This window comes from Camelus bactrianus, chromosome 31 (assembly GCF_048773025.1).
Source record: "Camelus bactrianus isolate YW-2024 breed Bactrian camel chromosome 31, ASM4877302v1, whole genome shotgun sequence".
Classification (NCBI taxonomy): domain Eukaryota; kingdom Metazoa; phylum Chordata; class Mammalia; order Artiodactyla; family Camelidae; genus Camelus; species Camelus bactrianus.
In genome coordinates, this window is record NC_133569.1 from 6994809 (window position 1) to 7014652 (window position 19844).

The following is a 19844-nucleotide window of genomic DNA, read 5'->3' on the forward strand; positions in this document are numbered from 1 at the left end:
CAGAGTAAAATTTTTTCCTGCAACCCGTTCCCTTTATGCTAGATGAACGAACGTCTCTCCACAAGCTCAGTTCTGAGAGATAATTTTGTGTGAAAGCCGTCCTTCAACTAGCTTGTTGGGAACACAAAGATTCTCTTCAGTTGCAAACTCCATTCCATACATATATATGGGGAAGTACTAGCTCAAACTCGGTTTTACAGTGAAAAATGCAGGAACTTCAAACCGGCACTAGGAAACAGACTGAGAAACCAGAGTAAAAGTTCCTCCTGCAACCCGTTCCCTTTGTGCTAGATGAACGAACGTCTCTCCACATGCTCAGTTCTGAGAGATAAGTGTGTGTGAAAGCCGTCCTTCACCTAGCTTCTTGGGAACACAAAGTTTCTCTTCAGTTGAAAACTCCACTCCATACATATATATGGGGAGGTACTAGCTTCAAATCGGTTTTACAGTGAAAACTGCAGGAACTTCAAACCGGCACTAGGAAACAGACTGAGAAACCAGAGTAAAAGTTTCTCCTGCAACCCGTTCCCTTTGTGCTAGATGAACGAACGTCTCTCCATATGCTCAGTTCTGAGAGATATGTGTGTTTGAATGCCGTCCTTCACCTAGCTTGTTGGGAACACAAAGTTTCTCTTCAGTTGCAAACTCCACTCCATACATATATATGGGGAGGAACAAGCTCCAACTCGGTTTTACAGTGAAAACTGCAGGAACTTCAAACCGGCACTAGGAAACAGAATGAGAAACCAGAGTAAAAGTTTCTACTGCAACCCGTTCCTTTTGTGCTAGATGAACGAACGTCTCTCCACATGCTCAGTTCTGAGAGATAAGTGTGTGTGAAAGCCGTCCTTCACCTAGCTTGTTGGGAACGAAAAGTTTCTCTTCAGTTGCAAACTCCAATCCATACATATATATGGGGAGGTACTAGCTCCAACTCGGTTTTACAGAGAAAACTGCAGGAACTTCAAACTGGCACTAGGAAACAGACTGAGAAACCAGAGTAAAAGTTTCCCCTGCAACCCGTTCCCTTTGTGCTAGATGAACGAACGTCTCTCCACATGCTCAGTTCTGAGAGATAAGTGTGTGTGAAAGCCGTCCTTCACCTAGCTTGTTGGGAACACAAAGTTTCTCTTCAGTTGCAAACACCACTCCATACATATATATGGGAGGAACTAGCTTCAACTCGGTTTTACAGTGAAAACTGCAGGAACTTCAAACCGGCACTAGGAAACAGACTGAGAAACCAGAGTAAAATTTTCTCCTGCAACCCGTTCCCTTTGTGCTAGATGACGAACATCTCTCCACATGCTCAGTTCTGAGAGATAAGTGTGTGTGGAAGCCGTCCTTCACCTAGATTGTTGGGAACACAAATATTCTCTTCAGTTGCAATCTCCACTCCATACATATATATGGGGAAGTACTAGCTCCAACACGGATTTGCAGTGAAAACTGCAGGAAATTCAAACCGGCACTAGGAAACAGACTGAGAAACCAGAGTTAAAGGTTCTCCTGCAACCCGTTCCCTTTGTGCTAGATGAACGAACGTCTCTCCACATGCTCAGTTCTGAGAGATAAGTGTGTGTGAAAGCCGTCCTTCACCTAGCTTGTTGGGAACACAAAGTTTCTCTTCAGTTGCAAACACCACTCCATAAATATATATGGGGAGGAACTAGCTCCAACTCGGTTTTACAGTGAAAAGGGCAGGAACATCAAACCAGCACTAGGAAACAGACTGAGAAACCAGAGTAAAAGTTTCTCCTGCAACCCGTTCCCTTTGTGCTAGATGAACAAACGTCTCTCCACAATCTCATTTCTGAGAGATAATTTTGTGTGAAAGCCGTCCTTCAACTAGCTTGTTGGGAACACAAAGATTCTCTTCAGTTGCAAACTCCACTCCGTACATATATATGGGGAAGTACTAGCTCCAACTCGGTTTTACAGTGAAAACTGCAGGAACTTCAAACCGGCACTAGGAAACAGACTGAGAAACCAGAGTAAAAGTTTCTCCTGCCACCCGTTCATTTGTGCTAGATGAACGAACGTCTCTCCACATGCTCAGTTCTAAGAGATATGTGTGTGTGAAAACCGTACTACAACTAGCTTGTTGGGAACACAAAGTTTCTCTTCAGTTGCAAACTCCACTCCATACATATATATGGGGTGGTACTAACTCCAACTCGGTTTTACAGTGAAAACTGCAGGAACTTCAAACCGGCACTAGGAAACAGACTGAGAAACCAGAGTAAAAGTTTCTCCTGCAACCCGTTCCCTTTTTGCTAGATGAACGAACGTCTCTCCACGTGCTCAGTTCTGAGAGATAATTGTGTGTGAAAGCCGTTCTTCAACTAGATTGTTGGGAACACAAAGTTTCTCTTCAGTTGCAAACTCCACTCCATATATATATATAGGGAGGTACTAGCTCCAACTCGGTTTTACAGTGAAAACTGCAGGAACTTCAAACCGGCACTAGGAAACAGACTGAGAAACCAGAGTAAAAGTTTCTCCAGCAACCCGTTCCCTTTGTGCTAGATGAACGAAAGTCTCTCCACATGCTCGGTTCTGAGAGAAAATTGTGTGTGAAAGCCGTCCTTCACCTAGCTTGTTGGGAACACAAAGATTCTCTTCAGTTGAAAACTCCACTCCATACATTTATATGGGGAGGTACTAGCTCCAGCTAAGTTTTACAGTGAAAACTGCAGGAACTTCAAACCGGCACTAGGAAACAGACTGAGAAACCAGAGTAAAAGTTTCTCCTGCAACCCGTTCCATTTGTGCTTGATGAACGAACGTCTCTCCACAAGCTCGGTTCTGAGAGAAAATTGTGTGTGAAAGCCGTCCTTCACCTAGCTTGTTGGGAACACAAAGTTTCTCTTCAGTTGCAAACTACACTCCATACATATATATGGGGAGGAACTAGCTCCAACTCGGTTTTACAGTGAAAACTGCAGGAACTTCAAACCGGCACTAAGAAAAAGACTGAGAAACCAGAGTAACAGTTTCTCCTGCAACCCGTTCCCTTTGTGCTAGATGAACGAACGTCTCTCCACATGCTCAGTTCTGAGAGATAAGTGTGTGTGAAAGCCGTCCTTCACATAGCTTGTTGGGAACACAAAGTTTCTCTTCAGTTGCAAACTCCACTCGATACATATATATGGGGAGGTACTAGCTCCAACTCTGTTTTACAGTGAAAACTGCAGGAACTTCAAACCGGCACTAGGAAACAGACTGAGAAACCAGAGTAAAAGTTTCTCCTGCAACACGTTCCCTTTGTGCTAGATGAACGAACGTCTCTACACATGCTCAGTTCTGAGAGATAAGTGTGTGTGAAAGCCGTCCTTCACCTAGCTTGTTGGGAACCCAAAGTTTCTCTTCAGTTGCAAACTCCACTCCATACATATATATGGGGAGGTACTAGCTCAAACTCGGTTTTGCAGTGAATACTGCAGGAACTTCAAACCAGTACTAGGAAACAGACTGAGAAACCAGAGTAAAAGTTTCTCCTGCAAACCGTTCCCTTTGTGCTAGATGAACGAACGTCTCTCCACAAGCTCATTTCTGAGAGATAATTTTGTGTGAAAGCCGTCCTTCACCTAGCTTGTTGGGAACACAAAGATTCTCTTCAGTTGCAAACTCCACTCCATACATATATATGGGGAAGTACTAGGTCCAACTCGGTTTTACAGTGAAAACTGCAGGAACTTCAAACCGGCAGTAGTAGACAGACTGAAAACCAGAGTAAAAGTTTCTCCTGCAACCCGTTACCTTTGTGCTAGATGAACGAACGTCTCTCCACATGCTCAGTTCTGAGAGATAAGTGTGTGTGAAAACCGTCCTTCAACTAGCTTGTTGGGAACACAAAGTTTCTCTTCAGTTGCAAACTCCACTCCATACATATATATGGGGAGGTACCAGCTCCAACTCGGTTTTACAGTGAAAACTGCAGGAACTTCAAACCGGCACTAGGAAACAGACTGAGAAACCAGAGTTAAAGTTTCCCCTGCAACCCGTTCCATTCTTGCTAGATGAACGAACGTCTCTCCACGTGCTCAGTTCTGAGAGATAATTGTGTGTGAAAGCCGTCCTTCACCTAACTTGTTGGGAACACAATGTTTCTCTTTAGTTGCAAACTCCACTCCATACATATATATGGGGAGGTACTAGCTCCAACTCGGTTTTGCAGTGAAAACTGCAGGAACTTCAAACCTGCACTAGGAAACAGACTGAGAAACCAGAGTAAAAGTTTCTCCTGGAACCCGTTCCCTTTGTGCTAGATGAACGAACGTCTCTCCACATGCTCAGTTCTGAGAGATAAGTGTGTGTGAAAGCCGTCCTTCACCTAGCTTGTTGGAAACACAAAGTTTCTCTTCAGTTGCAAACTCCAATCCATACATATATATGGGGAGGTACTAGCTCCAACTCGGTTTTACAGTGAAAAGTGCAGGAACTTCAAACCGGCACTAGGAAACAGAATGAGAAACCAGAGTAAAATGTTCTCCTGCAACCCGTTCCCTTTGTGGTAGATGAACGAACGTCTCTCCACATGCTCGGTTCTGAGAGAAAATTGTGTGTGAAAGCCGTCCTTCAACTAGCTTGTTGTGAACACAAAGTTTCTCTTCAGTTGCAAACTCCACTCCATACATATATATGGGGAGGTACTAGCTCCAGCTAAATTTTACAGTGAAAATTGCAGAAACTTCAAACCGGCACTAGGAAACAGACTGAGAAACAAGAGTAAAAGTTACTCCTGCAACCCGTTCCCTTTGTGCTAGATGAAGTTACGTCTCTCCACATGCTCAGTTCTGAGAGATAAGTGTGTGAGAAAGCCGTCCTTCACCTAGCTTGTTGGGAACACAGAGTTTCTCTACATTTGCAAACTCCATTCCATACATATATATGGGGAGGAACAAGCTCCAACTCGGTTTTACACTGAAAACTGCAGGAATTTCAAACCGGCACTAGGAAACAGACTGAGAAACCAGAGTAACAGTTTCTCCTGCAAACCGTTCTCTTTGTGCTAGATGAACGAAAGTATCTCCACATGCGCAGTTCTGAGAGATAAGTGTGTGTGAAAGCCGTCCTTCACCTAGCTTGTTAGGAATACAAAGTTTCTCTTCAGTTGCAAACTCCACTCCATACATATGTATGCGGAGGTACTAGCTCGAACTCGGTTTTACAGTGAAAACTGCAGGAACTTCAAACCGGCACTAGGAAACAGACCGAGAAACCACAGTGAAAGTTTCTCCTGCAACCCGTTCCCTTTGTGCTAAATGAATGAACGTCTCTCCACATGCTCAGTTCTGAGAGATAATTGTGTGTGAAAGCCGTCCTTCACCTAGCTTGTTGGGAACACAAAGTTTCTCTTCAGTTGCAAACTCCACTCCATACATACTTATGGGGGGGAACTAGCTCCAACTCGGTTTTACAGTGAAAACTGCAGGAAATTCAAACCGGCACTAGGAAACAGACGGAGAAACCAGAGTAAAAGTTTTTCCTGCAACCAGTTCCCTTTGTGCTAGATGAACGAACGTCTCTCCACGTGCTCAGTTCTGAGAGATAAGTGTGTGTGAAAGCCGTCCTTCACCTAGCTTGTTAGGAATGCAAAGTTTCTCTTCAGTTGCAAACTCCACTCCATACATATATATGGGGAGGTACTAGCTCCAACTCGGTTTTACAGTGAAAACTGCAGGAACTTCAAACAGGCAGTAGGAATCAGACTGAGAAACCAGAGTAAAAATTTCCCTGCAAACCGTTCCCTTTGTGCTAGATGAACGAACGTCTCTCCACATGCTCAGTTCTGAGAGATAAGTGTGTGTGAATGCCGTCGTGCAACAAGCTTGTTGGGAACACAAAGTTTCTCTTAATTTGCAAACTCCACTCCATACATATATATGGGGAGGTACTAGCTCCAACTCGGTTTTACAGTGAAAACTTCAGGAACTTCAAACCGGCACTAGGAAACAGACTGAGAAACCAGAGTCAAAGTTTCTCCTGCAACCCGTTCCCTTTGTGCTACATGAACGTACGTCACTCTACATGCTCAGTTCTGAGAGATAAGTGTATGTGAAAGCCGTCCTTCACCTAGCTTGTTGGGAACACAAAGTTTCTATTCAGTTGCAAACTCCACTCCATACATATATATGGGGAGGTACTAGCTCCAACTCGGTTTTACAGTGAAAACTGCAGGAACTTCAAACCGGCACTAGGAATCAGACTGAGAAACCAGAGTAAAAGTTTTTCCTGCAACCCGTTCCCATTGTGCTAGATGAACGAACGTCTCTCCACATGCTCAGTTCTGAGAGATAAGTGTGTGTGAAAGCCGTCCTTCACCTGGCTTGTTAGGAATACAAAGTTTCTCTTCAGTTGCAAACTCCACTCTATACATATATATGGGGAGGTACTAGATCCAACTCGCTTTTACAGTGAAAACTGCAGGAACTTCAAACCGGCACTAGGAAACAGACTGAGAAACCAGAGTCAAAGTTTCTCCTGGAAACAATTCCCTTTGTGCTAGATGAAAGAACCTCTCTCCACATGCTCAGTTCTGAGAGATAAGTGTGTGTTAAAGCCGTCCTTCACCTAGCTTGTTGGAAATACAAAGTTTCTCTTCAGTTGCAAAGTCCACTCCATACATATATATGGGGAGGAACTAGTTCCTACTCGGTTTTACAGTGAAAACTGCAGGAAGTTCAAACAGGCACTAGGAATCAGACTGAGAATCCAGAGTAAAAGTTTCTCCTGCAACCCGTTCCCATTATGCTAGATGAACGAACGTCTCTCCACATGCTCAGTTCTGAGAGATAAGTGTGTGTGAAAGCTGTCCTTCACCTAGCTTGTTGGGAACACAAAGTTTCTCTTCAGTGGCAAACTCCACTCGATACATATATATGGGGAGGTACTAGCTCCAACTCGGTTTTACAGTGAAAACTTCAGGAACTTCAACCGTCACTAGGAAACAGACTGAGAAACCAGAGTAAAAGTTTCTCCTGCAACCCGTTACCTTTGTGCTAGATGAACGAACGTCTCTCCACATGCTCAGTTCTGAGAGATAAGTGTGTGTGAATGCCGTCCTTCACCTAACTTGTTGGGAACACAAAGTTTCTCTTCAGTTGCAAACTCCAATCCATACATATATATGGGGAGGAACTAGCTCCAAATCGGTTTTACAGTGAAAACTGCAGGAACTTCAAACCGGCACTAGGAAACAGACTGAGAAACCAGAGTAAAAGGTTGTACTGCATCCCGTTCCTTTTGTGCTAGATGAACAAACGTCTGTCCACATGCTCAGTTCTGAGAGATAAGTGTGTGTGAATGCCGTCCTGCACCTAGCTTGTTGGGAACACAAAGTTTCTCTTCAGTGGCAAACTCCACTCCATACATATATATGGGGAGGTACTAGCTCCAACTAGTTTTTACAGTGAAAACTGCAGGAAATTCTAAACGGCACTAGGAAACAGACTGAGAAACCAGAGTAAAAGTTTCTCCTGCAACCAGTTCCCTTTGTGCTAGATGAACGAACGTCTATCCACATGCTCAGTTCTGAGAGATAAGTGTGTGTGAAAGCCGTCCTTCACCTAGCTTTTTGGGAACACAAAGTTTCTCTTCAGTTGCAAACTCCACTCCATACATATATATGGGGAGGTACTAGCTCCAACTCGGTTTTGCAGTGAAAACTGCAGGAACTTCAAACCGACACTAGGAAACAGACTGAGAAACCAGAGTAACAGTTTCTCCTGCAACCCGTTCACTTTGTGCTAGATGAACGAACGTCTCTCCACATGCTCAGTTCTGAGAGATAAGTGTGTGTGAATCCGTCCTTCACCTAGCTTGTTGGGAACACAAAGTTTCTCTTCAGTTGCAAATACCACTCCATACATATATATGGGGAGGAACTAGCTCCAACTCGGTTTTACAGTGAAAAGTGCAGGAACTTCAAACCGGCACTAGGAAACAGACTGAGAAACCAGAGTAAAAGTTTCACCTGCAACCCGTTCCCTTTGTGCTAGATGAACGAACGTCTCTCCACAAGCTCATTTCTGAGAGATAATTTTGTGTGAAAGCCGTCCTTCACCTAGCTTTTTGGGAACACAAAGATTCTCTTCAGTTGCAAACTCCACTCCATACATATATATGGGGAGGTACTAGCTCCAACTCGGTTTTGCAGTGAAAACTGCAGGAACTTCAAAACGGCACTAGGAAACAGACTGAGAAACCAGAGTAAAAGTTTCTCCTGCAACCCGTTACCTTTGTGCTAGATGAACGAACGTCTCTCCACATACTCAGTTCTGAGAGATAAGTGTGTGTGAAAGCCGTCCTTCAGCTAGCTTGTTGGGAACACAACGTTTCTCTTCAGTGGCAAACTCCACTCGATACATATATATGGGGAGGTACTAGCTCCAACTCGGTTTTACAGTGAAAACTGCAGGAACTTCAAACCGGCACTAGGAAACAGACTGAGAAACCAGAGTAAAAGTTTCTCCTGCAACCCGTTCCCTTTGTGCTAGATGAACGAACGTCTTTCCACATGCTCAGTTCTGAGAGATAAGTGTGTGTGAAAGCCGTACTTCACCAAGCTTGTTGGGAATACAAAGTTTCTCTTCAGTTGCAAACTCCAATACATACATATACATGAGGAGGTACTAGCTCCAACTCGGTTTTACAGTGAAAACTGCAGGAACTTCCAACCGGCACTAGGAAACAGACTGAGAAACCAGAGTAAAAGTTTCTACTGCAACCCGTTCATTTTGTGCTAGATGAACGAACGTCTCTCCACATGCTCAGTTCTGAGAGATAAGTGTGTGTGAAAGCCGTCCTTCACCTAGCTTGTTAGGAATACAAAGTTTCTCTTCAGTTGCAAACTCCACTCCATACATATATATGCGGAGGTACTAGCTCCAAATCGGTTTTACATTGAAAACTGCAGGAACTTCAAACCGGCACTAGGAAACAGACTGAGAAACCAGAGTAAAAGTTTCTCCTGCAACCCGTTCCCTTTGTGCTAGATGAACGAACGTCTCTCCACATGCTCAGTTCTGCGAGATAATTGTGTGTGAAAGCCGTCCTTCACCTAGCTTGTTAGGAATACAAAGTTTCTCTTCAGTTGCAAACTCCACTCCATACATATATATGCGGAGGTACTAGCTCCAAATCGGTTTTACAGTGAAAACTGCAGGAACTTCAAACCGGTACTAGGAAACAGACTGAGAAACCAGAGTAAAAGTTTCTCCTGCAACCCGTTCCCTTTGTGCTAGATGAACGAACGTCTCTCCACATGCTCAGTTCTGAGAGATAGGTGTGTGTGAATGCCGTCCTTCACCTAGCTTGTTGGGAACACAACGTTTCTCTTCAGTGGCAAACTCCACTCGATACATATATATGGGGAGGTACTAGCTCCAACTCGGTTTTACAGTGAAAACTGCAGGAACTTCAAACCGGCACTAGGAAACAGACTGAGAAACCAGAGTAAAAGTTTCTCCTGCAACCCGTTCCCTTTGTGCTAGATGAACGAACGTCTCTCCACATGCTCAGTTCTGAGAGATAAGTGTGTGTGAAAGCCGTCCTTCACCAAGCTTGTTCGGAATACAAAGTTTCTCTTCAGTTGCAAACTCCAATACATACATATATATGAGGAGGTACTAGCTCCAACTCGGTTTTACAGTGAAAACTGCAGTAACTTCCAACCGGCACTAGGAAACAGACTGATAAACCAGAGTAAAAGTTTCTACTGCAACCCGTTCCTTTTGTGCTAGATGAACGAACGTCTCTCCACATGCTCAGTTCTGAGAGATAAGTGTGTGTGAAAGCCGTCCTTCACCTAGCTTGTTAGGAATACAAAGTTTCTCTTCAGTAGCAAACTCCACTCCATACATATATATGCGGAGGTACTAGCTCCAAATCGGTTTTACAGTGAAAACTGCAGGAACTTCAAACCGGCACTAGGAAACAGACTGAGAAACCAGAGTAAAAGTTTCTCCTGCAACCCGTTCCCTTTGTGCTAGATGAACGAACGTCTCTCCACATGCTCAGTTCTGAGAGATAAGTGTGTGTGAATGCCGTCCTTCACCTAGCTTGTTGGGAACACAAAGTTTCTCTTCAGTTGCAAACACCACTCCATACATATATATGATGAGGAACAAGCTCCAACTCGGTTTTACAGTGAAAACTGCTGGAACTTCAAACCGGCACTAGGAAACAGACTGAGAAACCAGAGTAAAAGGTTCTCCTGCAACCCGTTCCTTTTGTGCTAGATGATGAACGTCTCTCCACATGCTTAGTTCTGAGAGATAAGTGTGTGTGAAAGCCGTCCTTCACCTAGCTTGTTGGGAACACAAAGTTTCTCTTCAGTTGAAAACTCCACTCCATACATATATATGGGGAGGTACTAGCTCAAACTCGGTTTTGCAGTGAAAACTGCAGGAACTTCAAACCGGCACTAGGAAACAGACTGAGAAACCAGAGTAAAAGTTTCTCCTGCAACCCGTTCCCTTTGTGCTAGATGAACGAACGTCTCTCCACATGCTCAGTTCTGAGAGATAGGTGTGTGTGAATGCCGTCCTTCACCTAGCTTGTTGGGAACACAACGTTTCTCTTCAGTGGCAAACTCCACTCGATACATATATATGGGGAGGTACTAGCTCCAACTCGGTTTTACAGTGAAAACTGCAGGAACTTCAAACCGGCACTAGGAAACAGACTGAGAAACCAGAGTAAAAGTTTCTCCTGCAACCCGTTCCCTTTGTGCTAGATGAACGAACGTCTCTCCACATGCTCAGTTCTGAGAGATAAGTGTGTGTGAAAGCCGTCCTTCACCAAGCTTGTTCGGAATACAAAGTTTCTCTTCAGTTGCAAACTCCAATACATACATATATATGAGGAGGTACTAGCTCCAACTCGGTTTTACAGTGAAAACTGCAGTAACTTCCAACCGGCACTAGGAAACAGACTGATAAACCAGAGTAAAAGTTTCTACTGCAACCCGTTCCTTTTGTGCTAGATGAACGAACGTCTCTCCACATGCTCAGTTCTGAGAGATAAGTGTGTGTGAAAGCCGTCCTTCACCTAGCTTGTTAGGAATACAAAGTTTCTCTTCAGTAGCAAACTCCACTCCATACATATATATGCGGAGGTACTAGCTCCAAATCGGTTTTACAGTGAAAACTGCAGGAACTTCAAACCGGCACTAGGAAACAGACTGAGAAACCAGAGTAAAAGTTTCTCCTGCAACCCGTTCCCTTTGTGCTAGATGAACGAACGTCTCTCCACATGCTCAGTTCTGAGAGATAAGTGTGTGTGAATGCCGTCCTTCACCTAGCTTGTTGGGAACACAAAGTTTCTCTTCAGTTGCAAACACCACTCCATACATATATATGGGGAGGAACAAGCTCCAACTCGGTTTTACAGTGAAAACTGCTGGAACTTCAAACCGGCACTAGGAAACAGACTGAGAAACCAGAGTAAAAGGTTCTCCTGCAACCCGTTCCTTTTGTGCTAGATGACGAACGTCTCTCCACATGCTTAGTTCTGAGAGATAAGTGTGTGTGAAAGCCGTCCTTCACCTAGCTTGTTGGGAACACAAAGTTTCTCTTCAGTTGAAAACTCCACTCCATACATATATATGGGGAGGTACTAGCTCAAACTCGGTTTTGCAGTGAAAACTGTAGGAACTTCAAACCGGCACTAGGAAACAGACTGAGAAACCAGAGTTAAAGGTTCTCCTGCAAACCGTTCCCTTTGTGCTAGATGAACGAACGTCTCTCCTCATGCTCAGTTCTGAGAGATAATTGTGTGTGAATGCCGTCCTTCAACTACCTTGTTGGGAACACAAAGTTTCTCTTCAGTTGCAAACACCACTCCATACATATATATGGGGAGGAACTAGCTCCAACTCGGTTTTACAGTGAAAAGTGCAGGAAATTCAAACCGGCACTAGGAAACAGACTGAGAAACCAGAGTAAAATTTTCTCCTGCAACCCGTTCCCTTTATGCTAGATGAACGAACGTCTCTCCACAAGCTCAGTTCTGAGAGATAATTTTGTGTGAAAGCCGTCCTTCAACTAGCTTGTTGGGAACACAAAGATTCTCTTCAGTTGCAAACTCCATTCCATACATATATATGGGGAAGTACTAGCTCAAACTCGGTTTTACAGTGAAAAATGCAGGAACTTCAAACCGGCACTAGGAAACAGACTGAGAAACCAGAGTAAAAGTTCCTCCTGCAACCCGTTCCCTTTGTGCTAGATGAACGAACGTCTCTCCACATGCTCAGTTCTGAGAGATAAGTGTGTGTGAAAGCCGTCCTTCACCTAGCTTCTTGGGAACACAAAGTTTCTCTTCAGTTGAAAACTCCACTCCATACATATATATGGGGAGGTACTAGCTTCAAATCGGTTTTACAGTGAAAACTGCAGGAACTTCAAACCGGCACTAGGAAACAGACTGAGAAACCAGAGTAAAAGTTTCTCCTGCAAACCGTTCCCTTTGTGCTAGATGAACGAACGTCTCTCCATATGCTCAGTTCTGAGAGATAAGTGTGTTTGAATGCCGTCCTTCACCTAGCTTGTTGGGAACACAAAGTTTCTCTTCAGTTGCAAACTCCACTCCATACATATATATGGGGAGGAACAAGCTCCAACTCGGTTTTACAGTGAAAACTGCAGGAACTTCAAACCGGCACTAGGAAACAGAATGAGAAACCAGAGTAAAAGATTCTACTGCAACCCGTTCCTTTTGTGCTAGATGAACGAACGTCTCTCCACATGCTCAGTTCTGAGAGATAATTGTGTGTGAAAGCCGTCCTTCACCTAGCTTGTTGGGAACGAAAAGTTTCTCTTCAGTTGCAAACTCCAATCCATACATATATATGGGGAGGTACTAGCTCCAACTCGGTTTTACAGAGAAAACTGCAGGAACTTCAAACTGGCACTAGGAAACAGACTGAGAAACCAGAGTAAAAGTTTCTCCTGCAACCCGTTCCCTTTGTGCTAGATGAACGAACGTCTCTCCACATGCTCAGTTCTGAGAGATAAGTGTGTGTGAAAGCCGTCCTTCACCTAGCTTGTTGGGAACACAAAGTTTCTCTTCAGTTGCAAACACCACTCCATACATATATATGGGAGGAACTAGCTTCAACTCGGTTTTACAGTGAAAACTGCAGGAACTTCAAACAGGCACTAGGAAACAGACTGAGAAACCAGAGTAAAAGTTTCTCCTGCAACCCGTTCCCTTTGTGCTAGATGACGAACATCTCTCCACATGCTCACTTCTGAGAGATAAGTGTGTGTGGAAGCCGTCCTTCACCTAGATTGTTGGGAACACAAATATTCTCTTCAGTTGCAATCTCCACTCCATACATATATATGGGGAAGTACTAGCTCCAACACGGATTTGCAGTGAAAACTGCAGGAAATTCAAACCGGCACTAGGAAACAGACTGAGAAACCAGAGTTAAAGGTTCTCCTGCAACCCGTTCCCTTTGTGCTAGATGAACGAACGTCTCTCCACATGCTCAGTTCTGAGAGATAAGTGTGTGTGAAAGCCGTCCTTCACCTAGCTTGTTGGGAACACAAAGTTTCTCTTCAGTTGCAAACACCACTCCATAAATATATATGGGGAGGAACTAGCTCCAACTCGGTTTTACAGTGAAAAGGGCAGGAACATCAAACCGGCACTAGGAAACAGACTGAGAAACCAGAGTAAAAGTTTCTCCTGCAACCCGTTCCCTTTGTGCTAGATGAACAAACGTCTCTCCACAATCTCATTTCTGAGAGATAATTTTGTGTGAAAGCCGTCCTTCAACTAGCTTGTTGGGAACACAAAGATTCTCTTCAGTTGCAAACTCCACTCCGTACATATATATGGGGAAGTACTAGCTCCAACTCGGTTTTACAGTGAAAACTGCAGGAACTTCAAACCGGCACTAGGAAACAGACTGAGAAACCAGAGTAAAAGTTTCTCCTGCAACCCGTTCCCTTTGTGCTAGATGAACGAAAGTCTCTCCACATGCTCGGTTCTGAGAGAAAATTGTGTGTGAAAGCCGTCCTTCACCTAGCTTGTTGGGAACACAAAGTTTCTCTTCAGTTGAAAACTCCACTCCATACATTTATATGGGGAGGTACTAGCTCCAGCTAAGTTTTACAGTGAAAACTGCAGGAACTTCAAACCGGCACTAGGAAACAGACTGAGAAACCAGAGTAAAAGTTTCTCCTGCAACCCGTTCCCTTTGTGCTTGATGAACGAACGTCTCTCCACAAGCTCGGTTCTGAGAGAAAATTGTGTGTGAAAGCCGTCCTTCACCAAGCTTGTTGGGAACACAAAGTTTCTCTTCAGTTGCAAACTCCACTCCATACATATATATGGGGAGGAACTAGCTCCAACTCGGTTTTACAGTGAAAACTGCAGGAACTTCAAACCGGCACTAAGAAAAAGACTGAGAAACCAGAGTAACAGTTTCTCCTGCAACCCGTTCCCTTTGTGCTAGATGAACGAACGTCTCTCCACATGCTCAGTTCTGAGAGATAAGTGTGTGTGAAAGCCGTCCTTCACATAGCTTGTTGGGAACACAAAGTTTCTCTTCAGTTGCAAACTCCACTCGATACATATATATGGGGAGGTACTAGCTCCAACTCTGTTTTACAGTGAAAACTGCAGGAACTTCAAACCGGCACTAGGAAACAGACTGAGAAACCAGAGTAAAAGTTTCTCCTGCAACACGTTCCCTTTGTGCTAGATGAACGAACGTCTCTACACATGCTCAGTTCTGAGAGATAAGTGTGTGTGAAAGCCGTCCTTCACCTAGCTTGTTGGGAACCCAAAGTTTCTCTTCAGTTGCAAACTCCACTCCATACATATATATGGGGAGGTACTAGCTCAAACTCGGTTTTGCAGTGAATACTGCAGGAACTTCAAACCAGTACTAGGAAACAGACTGAGAAACCAGAGTAAAAGTTTCTCCTGCAAACCGTTCCCTTTGTGCTAGATGAACGAACGTCTCTCCACAAGCTCATTTCTGAGAGATAATTTTGTGTGAAAGCCGTCCTTCACCTAGCTTGTTGGGAACACAAAGATTCTCTTCAGTTGCAAACTCCACTCCATACATATATATGGGGAAGTACTAGGTCCAACTCGGTTTTACAGTGAAAACTGCAGGAACTTCAAACCGGCAGTAGTAGACAGACTGAAAACCAGAGTAAAAGTTTCTCCTGCAACCCGTTCCCTTTGTGCTAGATGAACGAACGTCTCTCCACATGCTCAGTTCTGAGAGATAAGTGTGTGTGAAAACCGTCCTTCAACTAGCTTGTTGGGAACACAAAGTTTCTCTTCAGTTGCAAACTCCACTCCATACATATATATGGGGAGGTACCAGCTCCAACTCGGTTTTACAGTGAAAACTGCAGGAACTTCAAACCGGCACTAGGAAACAGACTGAGAAACCAGAGTTAAAGTTTCCCCTGCAACCCGTTCCATTCTTGCTAGATGAACGAACGTCTCTCCACGTGCTCAGTTCTGAGAGATAATTGAGTGTGAAAGCCGTCCTTCACCTAACTTGTTGGGAACACAATGTTTCTCTTTAGTTGCAAACTCCACTCCATACATATATATGGGGAGGTACTAGCTCCAACTCGGTTTTGCAGTGAAAACTGCAGGAACTTCAAACCGGCACTAGGAAACAGACTGAGAAACCAGAGTAAAAGTTTCTCCTGGAACCCGTTCCCTTTGTGCTAGATGAACGAACGTCTCTCCACATGCTCAGTTCTGAGAGATAAGTGTGTGTGAAAGCCGTCCTTCACCTAGCTTGTTGGAAACACAAAGTTTCTCTTCAGTTGCAAACTCCAATCCATACATATATATGGGGAGGTACTAGCTCCAACTCGGTTTTACAGTGAAAAGTGCAGGAACTTCAAACCGGCACTAGGAAACAGAATGAGAAACCAGAGTAAAATGTTCTCCTGCAAAACGTTCCCTTTGTGGTAGATGAACGAACGTCTCTCCACATGCTCGGTTCTGAGAGAAAATTGTGTGTGAAAGCCGTCCTTCAACTAGCTTGTTGTGAACACAAAGTTTCTCTTCAGTTGCAAACTCCACTCCATACATATATATGGGGAGGTACTAGCTCCAGCTAAATTTTACAGTGAAAATTGCAGAAACTTCAAACCGGCACTAGGAAACAGACTGAGAAACAAGAGTAAAAGTTACTCCTGCAACCCGTTCCCTTTGTGCTAGATGAAGTTACGTCTCTCCACATGCTCAGTTCTGAGAGATAAGTGTGTGAGAAAGCCGTCCTTCACCTAACTTGTTGGGAACACAGAGTTTCTCTACATTTGCAAACTCCATTCCATACATATATATGGGGAGGAACAAGCTCCAACTCGGTTTTACACTGAAAACTGCAGGAACTTCAAACCGGCACTAGGAAACAGACTGAGAAACCAGAGTAACAGTTTCTCCTGCAAACCGTTCCCTTTGTGCTAGATGAACGAACGACTCTCCACATGCTCAGTTCTGAGAGATAAGTGTGTGTGAATGCCGTCCTTCGCCTAGCTTGTAGGGAACACAAAGTTTCTCTTCAGTTGCAAACTCCACTCCATACATATATATGGGGAGGAACTAGCTCCAACTCGGTTTTACAGTGAAAACTGCAGGAACTTCAAACCGGCACTAGGAAACAGACTGAGAAACCAGAGAAATAGTTTCTCCTGCAACCCGTTCCATTTGTGCTAGATGAACGAACGTCTCTCCACATGCTCAGTTCTGAGAGATAAGTGTGTGTGAAAGCCGTCCTTCACCTAACATTTTGGGAACACAAAGTTTCTCTTCAGTTGCATACTCCACTCCATACATATATATGGGGAGGTGCAAGCTCAAACTCGGTTTTGCAGTGAAAACTCCAGGAACATCAAACCGGAACTAGGAAACAGACTGAGAAACCAGAGTAAAAGTTTCTCCTGCAACCCGTTCCCTTTGTGCTAGATGAACGAACGTCTCTACATATGCCCAGTTCAGAGAGATATGTGTGTGTGAAAGCCGTCCTTCGCCTAGCTTGTTGGGAACACAAAGTTTCTCTTCAGTTGCAAACTCCACTCCATAAATATATATGGGGAGGTACTAGCTCCAACTCGGTTTTACAGTGAAAACTGCAGGAACTTCAAACCGGCACTAGGAAACAGACAGAGAAACCAGAGTAAAAGTTTCTCCTGCAAACCGTTCCCTTTGTGCTAGATGAACGAATGTCTCTCCACATGCTCAGTTCTGAGAGATAAGTGTGTGTGAAAGCCGTCTTTCACCTAGCTTGTTGGGAACACAAACTTTCTCTTCAGTTGCAAACTCCACTCCATACATATATATGGGGAGGTACTAGCTCCAACTCAGTTTTACAGTGAAAACTGCAGGAACTTCAAGCCGGCACTAGGAAACAGACTGAGAAACCAGAGTAATAGTTTCTCCTGCAACCCGTTCCCTTTGTGCTAGATGAACGAAAGTCTCTCCACATGCTCAGTTCTGAGAGATAAGTGTGTGTGAAAGCCGTCCTTCACCTAGCTTGTTGGGAACACATAGTTTCTCTTCAGTTGCAAACTCCACTCCATACATTTTTATGGGGAAGTACTAGCTCCAACTCGGTTTTACTGTGAAAAGTGCAGGAACTTCAAACCGGCACTAAGAAACAGACTGAGAAACCAGAGCAATAGTTTCTCCTGCAACCCGTTCCCTTTGTGCTAGATGAACGAACGTCTCTCCACATGCTCAGTTCTGAGAGATAAGTGTGTGTGAAAGCCGTCCTTCACCTAGCTTGTTGGGAACACAAAGTTTCTCTTCAGTTGCAAACTCCACTCCATACATATATATGGGGAGGTACTACCTCCAACTCGGTTTTACTGTGAAAAGTGCAGGAACTTCAAACCGGCACTAGGAAACAGACTGAGAAACCAGAGTAAAATGTTCTCCTGCAACCCGTTCCCTTTGTGGTAGATGAACGAGAGTCTCTCCACATGCTCGGTTCTGAGAGAAAATTGTTTGTGAAAGCCGTCCTTCACCTAGCTTGTTGGGAACCCAAAGTTTCTCTTCAGTTGCAAACTCCACTCCATACATATATATGGGGAGGTACAAGCTCCAGGTAATTTTACAGTGAAAACTGCAGGAACTTCAAACCGGCACTAGGAAACAGACTGAGAAACAAGAGTAAAAGTTTCTCCTGCAACCCGTTCCCTTTGTGCTAGATGAACTTACGTCTTTCCACATGCTCAGTTCTGAGAGATAAGTGTGTGTGAAAGCCGTCCTTCACCAACTTGATGGGAACACAGTGTTTCTCTTGAGTTGCAAACTGCATTCCATACTTATATATGGGGAGGAACTAGCTCCAACTCGGTTTTACAGTGAAAACTGCAGGAACTTCAAAACGGCACTAGGAAACAGACTGAGAAACCAGAGTAACAGTTTCTCCTGCAACCCGTTCTCTTTGTGCTAGATGAACGAACGTCTCTCCACATGCTCAGTTCTGAGAGCTAAGTGAGTGTGAAAGCCGTCCTTCACATAGCTTGTTGGGAACACAAAGTTTCTCTTCAGTTGCAAATTCCACTCTGTACATATATATGGGGAGGTACTAGCTCCAACTCGGTTTTACAGTGAAAACTGCAGGAACTTCAAACCGGCACTAGGAAACAGACTGAGAAACCAGAGTAAAAATTTCCCCTGCAACCCGTTCCCTTTGTGCTAGATGAACGAACGTCTCTCCACATGCTCAGTTCTGAGAGATAAGTGAGTGTGAAAGCCGTCCTTCACCTTGCTTGTTAGGAAAACAAAGTTTCTCTTCAGTTGCAAACTCCACTCCATACATATATATGGGGAGGGACTAGCTCCAACTCGGTTTTACAGTGAAAACTGAAGGAACTTCAAACCGGCAGTAGGAAACAGACTGAGAAACCAGAGAAAAAGTTTCTCCTGCAACCCGTTCCCTTTGTGCTAGATGAACTTACGTCTCTCCACATGCTCAGTTCTGAGAGATAAGTGTGTGTGAAAGCCGTCCTTCACCTAGCTTGTTGGGAACACAAAGTTTCTCTTCAGTTGAAAACTCCATTCCATACTTATATATGGGGAGGTACTAGCTCCAACTCGGTTTTACATTGAAAACTGCAGGAACTTCAAACTGGCACTAGGAAACTAACTGAGAAACCAGAGTAAAAGTTTCTCCTGCAAACCGTTCCCTTTGTGCTAGATGAACGAACGACTCTCCACATGCTCAGTTCTGAGAGATAAGTGTGTGTGAAAGCCGCCCTTCACCTAGCTTGTTGGGAACAGAAAGTTTCTCTTCAGTTGCAAACTCCACTCCATACGTATATATGGGGAGGATCTAGCTCCAACTCGGTTTTACAGTGAAAACTGCAGGAAGTTCAAACCGGCACTAGGAAACAGACTGAGAAACCAGAGAAAAAGTTTCTCCTGCAACCCGTTCCCTTTGTGCTAGATGAACGAACGTCTCTCCACATGCTCAGTTCTGAGAGATAAGTGTGAGTGAAAGCCGTCCTTCACCTAGCTTTTTGGGAACACAAAGTTTCTCTTAGGTTGCAAGCTCCACTCCATACATATATATGAGGAGGTACAAGCTCAAACTCGGTTTTACAGTGAAAACTCCAGGAACTTCAATCCTGAACTAGGAAACAGACTGAGAAACCAGAGTAAAAGTTTATCCTGCAACCCGTTCCCTTTGTGCTAGATGAACGAAAGTCTATCCACATGCTCAGTTCAGAGAGATAAGTGTGTGTGAATGCCGTCCTTCGCCTTGATTGTTGGGAACACAAAGTTTCTCTTCAGTTGCAAACTCCAATCCATAAATATATATGGGGAGGTACAAGCTCCAA